Genomic DNA, 13,524 nt, shown 5'->3' on the forward strand with positions numbered 1-13,524 from the left:
GGTGCATGGCAGAATTGGAACTTCAAGCTTTGATTTCAGCTGTGAGTGAGCAGATTTCAGAAAAGAAAAGAAAAGAAAAGAAAAGAGGGATACTAGGTGACTGTGTAATTGCTTTCGAGTGAGAAATTAACTTTTTTTTTTTTTTAAGGAGAAATCCTTGTTCCTGAAACTCCCTGGGTGGCCATGAGCAAATCCCTGTTTCCTAACCCTAACTTACCTCACAGGCTGGTACACTGATCCCCATACATGCTGCCCTGAGGTCTTGGGAGGAAAGGCGAGATGCAAATCTAAACTACATGAAATATTTCCTGTGATACATATCAAACATCCATTTAGCTCCTGAGCACTTTGACCAGGAAGCTTAGAATTCTGTGGCTGTCAGGTCTTGCAAAGGAAATATCAGATGGCTGTTTACTTGCTTGCTTGCTGGAACTGGATCACAGGGGCAGCAACCTCATTCTCAGGCATTGCCAGAAGCCTGGAGATGAATATCGAAACACCTGTGCAATTCTGCAGACAGACAACTAGAGAGGTGTGACCTCTAGTGGCCGCACATGTCAGTAATAGCTGTCTTTCACATTGAAATTAACATGAGCTGTGAAATAGGCTGGAGGCTTTTCAGACAGCAGGCTTTACTGCGGGTTCAGGCATAACAGATACTCCGATGCAAAAAGATGATTTTTTTTTACCTTGGACATAAATTGGGCTAGGTTCCAAAACGACGGCAGAAGCTTTCCTCCCCCCACCCCACAATACGGAGGGAAAACCCCAAATCATGTGTGAAGTGCTCTCTGAAATGTTGTGCGAACTTCATGGTAAATCTGGCCAATATGTGAATGCACATCCACCCTCCCAAAGTAAAGTTGCGGTAAAGTCACTGTCTGAAAAAGCTCCTGGCAGACAGATTTGTTAGGAAACCAAGAAACTCTCAATACAAGCAGACTGGACCAAAGTTTTGAGCAAAGGAGCATAGCTTGGTGGCACAGCACATGCTCTGCATTTAGAAGAATACGCCATATTCAACCCGTAGCATCTCCAGTTAAAGGATCCCAGGAAGCAGGACTGGGAAAGACCTCTGCCTAAGAACTTAGAAAGCTCTGATGGCTTTAAAAGAGGCTTGGGTAAATTCAAGGGGGAAGGTCTGTCAGTGGCAACTAGTTGTGATGGCCATAGGCTACCTCCAAGTTCAGTGGCAGAATGCCCCCGCGTACCAGCTGCAGGGGAGCAACAGCAAGAGAGAGGGCATGCTTTGATCTCCTGGTTGTGGGCTTCCCAGAATCATCTGGGGGTCATGGTGAGAAACAGGTAGCAGGATTATAGGCCTTAGGCTTGATCCAGCAAGGCTCTTACACTCTTGTGTTCTAAAGTCTCTTAGACTAGGGAGTGCTGGGCCAATAGTTTGCCCCAATATAATACTTCTAATGTCTAGCATTCATTATCCCACAATGCTTTAAAACAAAGGATACATCTGGTGGTGGACAGGATTGCTAGTATTATTACTAGGAGAATAATAAAGTCAATGTTATTAACATTCATTTTTCTCTAATTCTCCAAATTGTGGGGTGATGGTCGCCAGGAGTCGACACCGACTCGACGGCCCAACCAACCAGCCAAGTGCCATAATATCACTAAGTGATATTAGTTCACATACCATGTGATTCAAGTGAAATGGAAGAGGCTCGATTTAGATGTGCTGCAAAATATTTCTCTTTTCCAAATATTCCGTGGGGAAAAGGGCATTATACATGACATCGTTTATGCTGATCAGTACTGAACAATAACTGTCCCCCTTGTACTCAAAGTAGAGCAGAGAGTGTGTGCAATGGTGAATTTGTTCAGCAGGTGTTTATACGTCATTAAGTAATTGCCTGCAACTCGGCAACAGCACTGCCTCTTATGTTAAAATCATGAGAATAAGCCTGGGAATTATGGGAATTAAGGCTTATGGTCTAGGCAGAAGTTTTCCAAGGGATTTGGGGTTTTCCTGGCAGGAGTGCAAAGGAAACTGGTAAAAGCAAAGCCATCATTCCAGATAGATAGTTATGCAGACATATATAGCAATTATGAAGTTTCTCTCATTGAAAGCCCACACACACTCTTGGCACTGGGGTGTGCATGGAACCATTCTTTGCATTTTGGTCCAAACCGCCAATCTGCAAACCAGTTTAGCCAAACTGAACAGTGGTTTGGTCTGTTCAATAGAACTGGGTCAAACTGGTTCGACCGGCTATGCTTGTGAAGGGGGATCCAGTGGGAATCCTGTCTTTAAAGGCTTCTGGGAGGTGGGCAGCGAGAGGGAACATTACCAGTGCCAGCTGCTCCTCTGAACCCTGGCACTCCCCCCCCCCAGTAGAGTGAAGGTGGTGTGGTTCCGGCCTCTGAACATGTGCGGTTCCGGCCTCTGAACATGTGCAGGCTGCACTGCCACCGTGCAGCCTGCACTGCTGGGGGAAGTGCCTGGGTTTAGAGGAGCCGCTGCCCTCCCCCCGCCACCCTAAGAAGCCTTTTAAAGGCAGGATTCCCCTTTGCTTGTAAAGGGGAATCCTCCCCAGATTCCCCTTTAGAAGCATGGCCCTTCAAACTGCCAAACTGTGTCAAACTGGTCCGTGACAGACTGAGCACAGTTCAGTTTGAACTCGGACTGGCCACCTTTATTTATTTATTTATTTAACATGTTTTTATATCGCTCAAAACTCACATCTCTGAGTGGTTTACAACAAGCAAACAAACAAAAAGTTAAAACATTAGTTAAAACAAAATAAATTAGCTGACCCCGCACAGAGCATCTGTGCAGTTGTGTACTGAGCCTGTGACATGCCCCCGCAGCTCGCTTGCTCTCCCCCCGCAGCTCAGAGGCGTATCTAGGGAAAATAGCGCCTAGGGCAAGCACTGAAATTGTGCCCCCTGTCCAAACATCTGACACCCAGCTTTCAGATAACTTTACCATAATATCAGCTGAAAAATACAAGTCAAGCTTGTTAATCTTTTAATATTTCAAAAACTATTTAGCAGTGGACGTAGCCAGACAAAGAAAGTGCTGGAAAACTACAAATTTCAGTATGCTGGGGCTCATGAAATACCTAAATATTATGCGGAGGTGTACTTGGAAAAACTAAATAGAAGTGCCTGTCTAATTCCTTGCTATACATTTTAGCATCACGATTACATAAGTTTTAAAAATAAATAGAGAATTTGACTTTTCCCAGATACTCTGAAAATAATTAAAGGCTATGCAGAGTAAACTGTGGCACTGCTTGGAATATATCCTAGTATTTCAGAAAGACAGTTAAAATGAGAGAAAGAGAGCAAGAAACTCCCAGTGGGCCTTAATACTAAGGATTTCACACTGATTCAAAGACAAACTCACCATTAATAGCCATATTAGCAAGACATCACATTTAACTCACTTATCACAAGAAGCAAAGTAAGAGCAAATGAATATAATCTTAGCTCATAAACTTCAGTGCAGTATTCACAAGCCCTGATTCTCTGTACATAGTGCCAATCTGAATATGTGTACAGTGACCTATATTATATTAATTTTTTAAAAAAATTACCTGTAGCCCCTTCGGGGGACTTCCTCAAGGCTGTGGGCAGTCTGCAAAGTTTCCCCCTCCTCCCACTGGCCTCTAGGGCCTCACAGGCACCATTTGAGCATGTGCAGTGGTCATTTTTAAAAATATTTTTTTAAAAATATAGCCGCTGAAAACAAAATGGCCACCACGCTTGGTCAAATGGCCTCTGCAAGGCCTGGCATGGCCTAGGGCCTCACAGAGGCCATTTGAGCATGTCCAGTGGCCATTTTGTTTCTGGTGGCCATTTTTAATTTTTTTTTTAATTTTAAGAAATGGCGCCCCCCTTCAAGTGGCGCCCGGGGCACGTGCCCTGCCTGCCCCACCCTAGATACACCCCTGCTGCAGCTCGCTCGCTCGCTCGCTCTCCTCCCTGCAGCTCGCTTGCTCACCCCCCCTGCAGCTTGCTTTGTCTCTCGCTCTCCCCCAAACAGCTCGCTCGTGCTCCCCCCCCCCCGCAGCTCTTCCCATTGGGCGGGCCAGGGCCAGGCCATCCCACCTCCGCCTCCCACCTTCTCCTCCCGGCTGGTAGGGCTTTGCCCGCCATCTGCCCACCTCCTCACCGCCGCCATCATTTCTCCCCGCCACTGCCTCCTCTTCCTGGCCAGCGGGGCTTTGCCCGCTGTCCACCCACCTCTTCTGGCTGGAGGGGCTTCGCCCGCTGGACCTCCATCTCTGCATCCTGACCGCAGCCATTTTTTCTCTCCGCTTCAGTGCTGGAACTCTTGCACGCTCTAGAGCATCTGTGCGTTAGTATTTGATTGCTCCCCTCACCTCAGAGATCTCCCCACCCTCACCTGGTCGGCACTCCTGCTCCTCCTCCATCCCGTTGCTTCCATCCTCCTCACCCTTCTTGGACGTGGCTGCAGCATTGCTGCTGCCTATTGGCCAAGCTGCAGCCCCCTATCTCCAGAGACCTCGCCACCCTCATCCGAGCCCCACTCCTGCTCCTCCCCACAGGAGCAGCAGCACTGGATGACCAGGCCATTCCTCGCTGCTGCCACCACCATGGCCGCTAGTTCCCCTCAGGCTGCTGACAGGCCCAGGCCCATCCCTTGCCTGCCTCCCGCCCTCTGACAATGGCCTCGGTAGCCCCAAACAGCAGCAGTGGTTGCCTGGGCCCTTCCTTGCTGCCAGTGCTGCCATGGCCACTTATTCCCCTGTCAGGCTGCTGACAGGCTCAGGCCCATCCCTTGCCCTTCCTTCCTTCCTTCCCTCTCTCTCTCTCTCTCTCTCTCTCTCTCTCTCTCTTCCACTCGCTCTTCTCCACTCTTTCTTTCTTCCCCCTCCCTTCATGTTTTTTCTCCCTCCCTCCCTGAGTTAACAGATTTTGTTCATTTACACAACGACATCCTCCTTCTCCTGAAGGGGCTCTTTCCTCCCCCACGACCTGTCTTTTTGCAGACCCCTGCCCACTATCCTTTTATATCCAGAACATCTTCCGACCAATAACAGCTGCATTCCAACTGACCTTAACCATCACAGGCCCCTCCTCCTTATCTGCATAGGGAATCCCAACTGCCCAATCACCATGGTGCCACAGGCTCCTCCCCCCTATCTGCATATGGAATCCCCACTGCCCAATCACCATGGCGCTTCTGCTCTCACAGGCTCCTTCTCCCTATCTGCATATGGAATCCCCACTGCCCAATCAGGTGCTTCTGCTTGCAAACTCAGCCAATTGCCTCCTTCCTACCACGTCGCCGCTCATGGCCCGTCTACAAGAAATAAGTATATAGATGATATAGTAAAAGGTAAAACATTACAACTCAAATTCTAAAACAACATTTTTAAAACAATGCTAAAACTGTTAAAACAATATTTAATTAAAAGCCTGGGTGAGTAGGTGTGTCTTTAAAGACTTTTAAAAAGTTGTCAGAGATAGGACCAGTCTGGTTTGAGTTCAAATCAGTTAAACTAGGCCAGTTCAGTTTGAACCAGTTCCACACACCTCTACTTGGCACTTTATTTTATTTATTCTTATTTACATTTTATATCCCGCTCTTCCTCCAAGGAGCCCAGAGCGGTGTACTACATGCTTACGTTTCTCCTCACAACAACCCTGTGAAGTAGGTTAGGCTGAGTGAGAAGTGACTGGCCCAGAGTCACCCAGCAAGTCTCATGGCTGAATGGGGATTTGAACTCGGGTCTCCCCGGTCCTAGTCCAGCACTCTAACCACTACACCACGCTGGCTCCTTTGTAGAGCTGAGCCAAACTTTCTCAACTGAGAAATGTTGGCTTGCATTTGGGGTTGGGGATAGAACAGGTGGGTCAAAACTGCCCACCTGCTTACATTTTTTTGGCCACCATTACCTGTTTTTGTGGTAGTGATTTGTTTTATACCTGCTTCCCTTGTAAACACAATGAATAGTATTTTCCACCCTCCTAGCCATATCTACAACTTTATCCAAGGTGGGTTTCCACTCCAGTAGCAGTTCTTCATGCAGTTTGGAGCAGTTGGTTTTCATAACAATCTTATCCCTGATCATTTCATCAGTAAAGCTGGCAAACTCACACGTTACACTTAAGGCACACAATGCTGTGACATATTGATCTATAGATTCACCAGGAAGCTTTTCACATGGGTCTTTTGAAGCCCTTTAACTCGCATCTCCTCCAGAATGGAGGGGGTGCATTCACATATCAGCTAGATTTACCCCAAAGTCCATGTGAGTTATCGAGGAGCAGTTCACACACAATTTGGGTTTTTCACTGTGTAGTAGAGTGTAACCTGATTTATATCCGGGGTTAAAAAATGCACTATTAGCAGTGGTTTTTGGGGACAACTTCGAGTGCGCAGAAGAGCCTTCCCGTAAACTCGTGGTAAAACCTGCTGTGCGTAAAAGCCCCAGGAGCTTTCCCAGACAGCAGGCTTTACCACGGGTTTATCGCGAGGCTTTACTGCGAGTTCAAAGTTGCCCCCCAAAATGATGCAAAAAGTGATTTTTAAAAAAAACAAAACAAAACCAAAATTGTGTGTGAAGTGCTCCCCAATAGCTTGCAGGGGTAAATTTGGCTGATATGTGAATGCACAGCTCCATTCCAGAGGACATGTGAACTAAAAGCTAGGTATGAAAAAATTCCAGGCCGTTAGGATCTAAAATAGAACTTATAATGTTCAGCAATCACATTCAAAGGAGGTCTGAAATGGTCAACTAAAGCTTGAAGAGCAGCTTCATAAGAATTGGCACCTACTTCCAAGTTGGTAGGAAAGGACAAATGTGTATATATTCTTCCATCTTCAGGGCTCAGGCAGTGAAGCCTTCTGCTTTGCTGAAGGAAAATCAGGGGTCTGTATAGTGAGGAGGTAATTACAGAAATAGGACCTCAATTGTCTCCAGGGAAGAGCAGGTTCTCCGAGGGTGGCCAAGAAAAAAGGTGGTGGCCAGACCTGAGCCATGCTGCAGTGGGAAACAAGTGAGCACCAGAGTCCAGGATTGATGAATAAAAAGGATTATCAGGGGTTGTGCAGCTCAGGAAGCCGGAGAAACAAGCAGCAGCAGCAGCAGCAATAGTGGAATACAGCAGTTCAGGCTAATGCAGTTAAATGAAGATACACAAAACTTCACAAGCTTTGCAGGCTCACACGCATAGCCGGTTCAAAATCTCAGCAGCAAATGGTTTATAGTTGCTTCCTTCCCTCATAAACACAAATCTATCTTATGTTAGTTTAACTAAGTTTTATCCAGAAACAACTTCTTCTCCTTCTCCTTCTCCTTCCCCTCCCTTTCCTTTCTGACTCCACCCCCCACTGTCTACAGGATCCCCCAAGGGACAAACTTCTAATTAACAAAACATAAAAGATTGCTATATAGAATACAACATGAATCTTTTCAAGGCAGCCAGGGGTTGGTGACCACCATTTTCTCCTTTCCAGAAGCACCCAGGAATTCCAAGGATTCTTGAGGGGAAAGCACAATGCTCAAATTACAGGGGGAAGTGGGGGCAGAGGGGGCCCACCTTCTTATCTTTTTGTAATCTACTGTTTTAGAAAGCAGCATGATATAGCTAAAATTGGAAGAATTAATGGGCTGGGGTATGTGGATTTCATCAAGGGCTCCCCATCCCTTGCCTCATAATTCAAGCACTGGAAAGCCATGACAGGACATTATGTCTGCCCGTCTTGTCTATTTTTATAAGATATTTGCATTCAGTGAGACCCCAGGTGATGTCTCTCTTGAGACTCTGGGGGCATAGCTGCAGCAAACACATATATTACTTTTATACCAGTTGAAATGTTTTAATCTTTTTATTGGTTGTTTTTATTACCTTGTAAACTGCCCAGAGAACTTGCATTTGGGGCAGTATAAAAATATGCTCAATCAATCAATCAATCCCCCCCACCCACACACACACACACAGAAGCCTCAATATTGTGATGTGGTGAGGCTGCAGAGGGTCAAACTAGGCCAGACCTGCTCAACTTTGCCCCCCCCCAGATGTTTTTGGACTACAGCTCCCATAATCCCCAGCCATAGTGGCCAATAGCTAGGGATTATGGGAGTTGTATGGAAGTTGCAGGAAGGCAGATGCTTGAGCAACCCTGAACTAGGCCTTGCATAAGAGACGTACGGACAGTCCCCTGTTCAGAACATTCCCAGTCTAAAACAAAAATTTGAAAAGCAGCATTCAGTGGCTCTGACTGGAAGCAGACTGGCGAGGGGTTAAAGAAAAGGACAACATAACCTTTTTCATTTCTGTCATGTTCTGCTCAAAAACAACCCTCTAACCTGTTTTTCCATCCATGTGGCAAAAGGCAAACATGGTCATATATCTGAGGGTGACCTGCTGCCAAATTATAGATGGATAAGAAGTGGCGCAGTGGGGAAATGCTTGACTAACAAGCAGAAGGTTGCCGATTCGAATCCCCGCTGGTACTATATCAGGCAGCAGCGATATAGGAAGATGCTGAAATGTATCATCTCACACTACATGGGAGGAGGCAATGGTAAACCCCTGCTGTATTCTACCAAAAGAAAACCACAGGACTCTGTGGGCGCCAGGAGTCAAAATCAACTTGATGGCACACTTTAAGAAGCAGCTAGTTCTATGGTGGGCATCCACTGGTCACATGGCTACCAAGGAGGCTTTGGGTTGGGACGACAACCAAGATCTCATTTGCCTTCTCCAGCTTTCCCACATATTTTAAAAATAGGCATTGCATCATTATTCAAATCAGCATAATGTTTCCCTGGGGAGGCAAGAGGCATCAGTAAGGATGGTGAAGTAATGTTTGCGTGCAAGAACCTGCTCAGGATGTTTTAGTAGGCTTAGTGCTGGCATACACCAGCCTCTTATCCTTCTCACGTGTATCGCAGATCTGATATTAGTTGCCTTACAGCTTGACAAGCAAACCTTTGCAAGCAGATTGCCAAATATTTCATAGCTTGTTAATTTTTATATTAGAGAGTCATAGTGGTGAGTCTGAGCAAGAGAAGTGGGGTAGCATCATGCTTAGTTTTGCTGCAGTAGAGATAAAAGCAAGTGATGCCCAGCTGGCCCAAGCAATGAGTAGACACTCCCTTCCTTCCTGTACTGTGCTGCAACAGAGGGCTATATTCTGACATTGCCTAAGTTTAATTTTTAATTTTTATTTATATTTATATCCTGCTTTTCTTCTGAGGAGCCCAGAGCAGTGTACATAGTTATAAGAACATAAGAACAGCCCTGCTGGATCAGGCCCAAGGCCCATCCAGTCCAGCATCCTGTTTCACACAGTGGCCCACCAGATGCCGCTGGAAGCCACAGACAGGAGTTGAGGGCATGCCCTCTCTCCTGCCATTACTCCCCTGCAACTGGTACTCAGAGGCACCCTGCCCCTGAGGCTGGAGGTGGCCCACAGCTTATCCTCACGACAACCCTGTGTGTTAGGTTAGGCAGAGAGAGAAGTGACTGGCCCAGAGTCACCCAGTGAGCTTCATGGCTGAATGGGGATTTGAACTTGGGTCTCCCCGGTCCTAGTCCAACACTCTAGCCTCTACAGCACATTGGCTATCATGGTGACAAATGTCTTGTCTCCTGCCCCATGAAAATGGCACCGTTTACACATCTCATACCCCTTCCAGAACATCAACAAAAGAAAGGGGCAATTCCACATCCTGCATATGTGCCGTGCTCAGTTTAGGGGCATGTCAGCTCTGGAGACTGAGGCCAGCCATGGTGATCACTAGCAGACAAAGTGGAGCCTAGGACCCAGCAGAGCTCAGGGCCAAGTTGGCAACCCAGAGGTTCATCTGCAGCCAGGTGGGACGCACCTGGGAAGAAGAGGCCAGCTTTGCTTTATGGGCAGCATACTAGGGAGTCCTGGTGACTGTGAGGTCAGCCAAAGAGTTACAGGGCAAATTCAAGTGAGACTGTACCTGTCACGTGGGCCACCAGCCACCCTGTATTGGACTCTGCATAAGAGTAGCTATGGACAAGAAGCAAAAAGCCAGACAAGTAGCGCAGGGCGGTTAGGACAGTAGTGGAGTGGCATTAACAGCTACTGCACATCTGCTAGCTGTGTCAAGTAAGAGGTGTTGTCTATCAAAATGTGCTCTCCAGCCCCATACAATGTGGATCTACCCACCTGGGACATTGATCCCAACACTGCAAATTTGGCTGCAAAGTTGCAGAAACAGTTTTTAGTCAACCTTAGTGTGAAATAGACCTAATATAGTGGACCTAAGGCTACAGTCATGCTTGTGACTGTGGTTGCTATGTTGCATTGAAATTGGCAGGATTTAAGCAGCACAGTTGTCCACAAGATTGGAGCCTTATGGATAAAATTTGGGTGTGACCACCTTTGTTATCTTTCCTGCTCTTTGGCCAAAAAAAAAAAAATCAGTTTGGAGAGTTGAAAGAATTTGGCAGGCAGAATTGCAAAGCGTGATAAACAGCAGCACACACCTCTGTAGTTTCACCTGCATGGGTTACCAGCTCATTTCTTGGCACAGCTCAAAGTGCTAATTGTTATTGTTAAAGGCTTATATGGCTGAGGACTGAGGTATTTAAAGGGCTACCTTCCCCATATGAGGCAGCCTGACCTTTAAGTTCTGCTGGAGGCTTTACAGACAGGGCTTCTACCCCGAATCTCCTTCAGAAGAGAGTGTGTACATTCACACACCAGCCAAACTTACCCCGAAGTCCCCTCAAGATCCTTGGACCCACTCTACACACAAATTGGGCTTTGTCTTGCAAATTCTAGCTTATCTCAAGTTATTTCTGGGTTTTTTAAATGCTGGTTTTAAGCTACTTTTTCTGAAAGCACTGGAGCATATAGGGAGAGGCACTGACTAGAATCATAAGAAGATTCTACATGAATCTTATTATGTAGATAAGATTCTACATGATAAAAAGGGCACTATTTTACAAATGAAGATGTAGCTCTTTAGTAATCTCTCTCTCTCTCTCTCCCTCCCCCACCATTGGCTAGAAGGAAAACACGGAAGTATGCCATGTGAACTTGCAAAAACAAAAACTGAGAGCAGAGGGGCGGGGCAGTGTCCCTCAATGCCTCGAGTGTAATTCAAAGTGGCTTTGCTCAACATTTACTCTGCAGCATGAAGCCATGTGCGTATTACTCCCTAGAGAGGCATTCTTGAGAGCCCCCTTTGCCTTCTAAGGTTCACCTGGTGGTCACACCCTATGAAACTCCCTTCCTTGGCTGTTCTTCAGCAGGGACTGCAGACATTTTTCCTTCTGCAGACTTTCTCTGGCCTCTGCTGACTATTATTGCTGCTATTATTGGCTGACATCCTAACAAAGCAGTTGCATAATGAGCAAAGGTGTGCTAGTGAAGAAGCTTGAAGCTTAAGAACAGGGATTTGCAGGCAGTGGCGTATCGGGGGGAAACGGCGCCCAGGGCAAGCTCTGGCTGGCCCTGAAATGCCCCCCCGCCCCCCCGGCGGCCCCCACATACCTGTGAGGGCGCGGCGGTGCCCCCCAGGCGGCAGATCGCGGTGGCGGCGATGCGGCGGCGGGTCGCCCGCCGAGTGCTGCGGGTGTGTGGCGCGGCGGCGGCAATGTGGCAGTGGTGTGGGCAGCGGCAGGTCGCCCGCCGAGTGCGGCGGTGGCTGGCTGGCGACGATGGGCTGTAGCGCGGCCCGAGCGGCGGCGGATCGCCCGCCAAGGAGTTCAAGTAGAGCGATGCCGAGCCTGCCTTCTGGCCTGGCATTGCTGTGAACTGCGCAGGTGCGGCTGCGCAGTTGGGAAGCGACGCTGGGCCAGAAGGCAGGCTCGGCGTCGCTCTGCTTGAACTCCTCGGTGGGCGATCCGCCGCCGCTCGGGCCGCACTACAGCCCATCGTCGCCAGCCAGCCACCGCCGCACTCGGCGGGCGACCTGCCGCCGCCCACACCACCGCCACATCGCCGCACGCACGCCGCCACTCGGCGGGCGATTCGGGGGGGGCAGGGGGGAAGCCACTTTTTGGCGCCCCCCCACATGACCCACCAGGGTGGCGCCCTGGGCACGTGCCCCCCCGCCCCCCTATCGTTACACCCCTGTTTGCAGGATCGCACTATTGTGCTCTTGCACTATTCTTGAACAAAATTTCCCTTTACAACTAATGAGGCGCACCACTTCATAAGAATAGAGATATACTGCTTTTCAACAACAACAACAAAACTTCACAATGTGTTTTGCCAAGCAGAAAGACTAAGAGAGTTCCCTGTCCCCCAAAGCACTCACAATCTTAAAGTCACACACAGAGAGCAGGGACACTAATATACACGGTGCTGAGCTGAATAGGGACAGCTGCTCTCGCTCTGCTAAGAGAGCAGTACATAAGATACGAACAGCTCTGCCAGATAAGGCCCAAGGCCCATCTAGTCCAGCATCCTGTTTCCTACATCACCCCACCAGATGCCTCTGGGAAGCCCACAGGCAAGAGGTGAGGGCATGCCATCTCTCCTGCTGTTGCTCCCCTGAAACTGGTATTGAGAGGCATCTTACCTGTGAGGTTGGAGGTGGTCTATAGCTCTCAGACTAGTAGCCATTGATAGACCTCTCCTCCATGAATTTGTCTAAATCCCTCTTAAAGGGGTTTATTTATTTATGGGGGCTATTCTCATGATCAGGCAAAATCAGGCTAGGGGAGCCTAGCCCAATTTTGCCTGATCGTGGGAGCCACTGGGCTCGCAGGTGAGCCCGGTGGCTCCCAGATGGTTAACCCGCCTAAGTAGCCCACCCCTAAAACCGGGTTTGTGGAGCGAGCGCTGCGCAATCCCAGTTTTTCTGATCATGAGTAGCTGCGCCACGGCTCCGCGCCACAGCTACTCACAAGGAGACCCCTGGAGGGAGGCGAAAAGCCGCCTCCCGGCTCTGGCGGTCTTGCCAGCATGCCCTGCGCACTCACGCAGGGCATGCTGGCGCTTCTGGGGGCCAGTCGGCCCCCGCTCCCCCCAGTCCCGGCCGGCTCCATCACAGAGCCAGCAATCATGTGGGTGGCCGATCTGGCCGCCCAGGGCTCCCTCCCTGCTCTGCTTAGCCCACTGTCCCCACTCACCCTGCTAAACCGGGTCTCACTGATCGTGAGACCCGGCTCGTTATTTTGCTGTGTAAACCACTTTGGAAACTTTTGTTGAAAAGTTCTATATAAATAGTTGTTGTTGTTGTTGTTAAAGCCATCCGGGCTGTTGGCTGTCACCACATCTTGTGGCAGAGAATTCCATGGGTTACTTAGGTGTTATGTGAAAAAGTACTTCCTTTTGTCAATCTGAAATTTCTTGGAAATACGTTTCATGGGATTTAAAAGGTGTCTCTTTGCCGAGCTAGTGGCAGTTATGTGATGTTTTTTCTGTTGCTGCATTAATGCTTTTATTTCATTGAGACTGTTCTTACCAGTTGTTGGAAGGCACATTGACCATCTCTGAGGGGAAAAGTGGGACATACTTTAAAAAAAAAAAAAAAGCAGTACTCTGTAATGGGCACAATGGGAAAAGTTTATTAAAAGACAGCTGATGTTCACTAC

Source organism: Hemicordylus capensis, chromosome 2 (genome assembly GCF_027244095.1).
Source record: "Hemicordylus capensis ecotype Gifberg chromosome 2, rHemCap1.1.pri, whole genome shotgun sequence".
Classification (NCBI taxonomy): Eukaryota; Metazoa; Chordata; class Lepidosauria; order Squamata; family Cordylidae; genus Hemicordylus; species Hemicordylus capensis.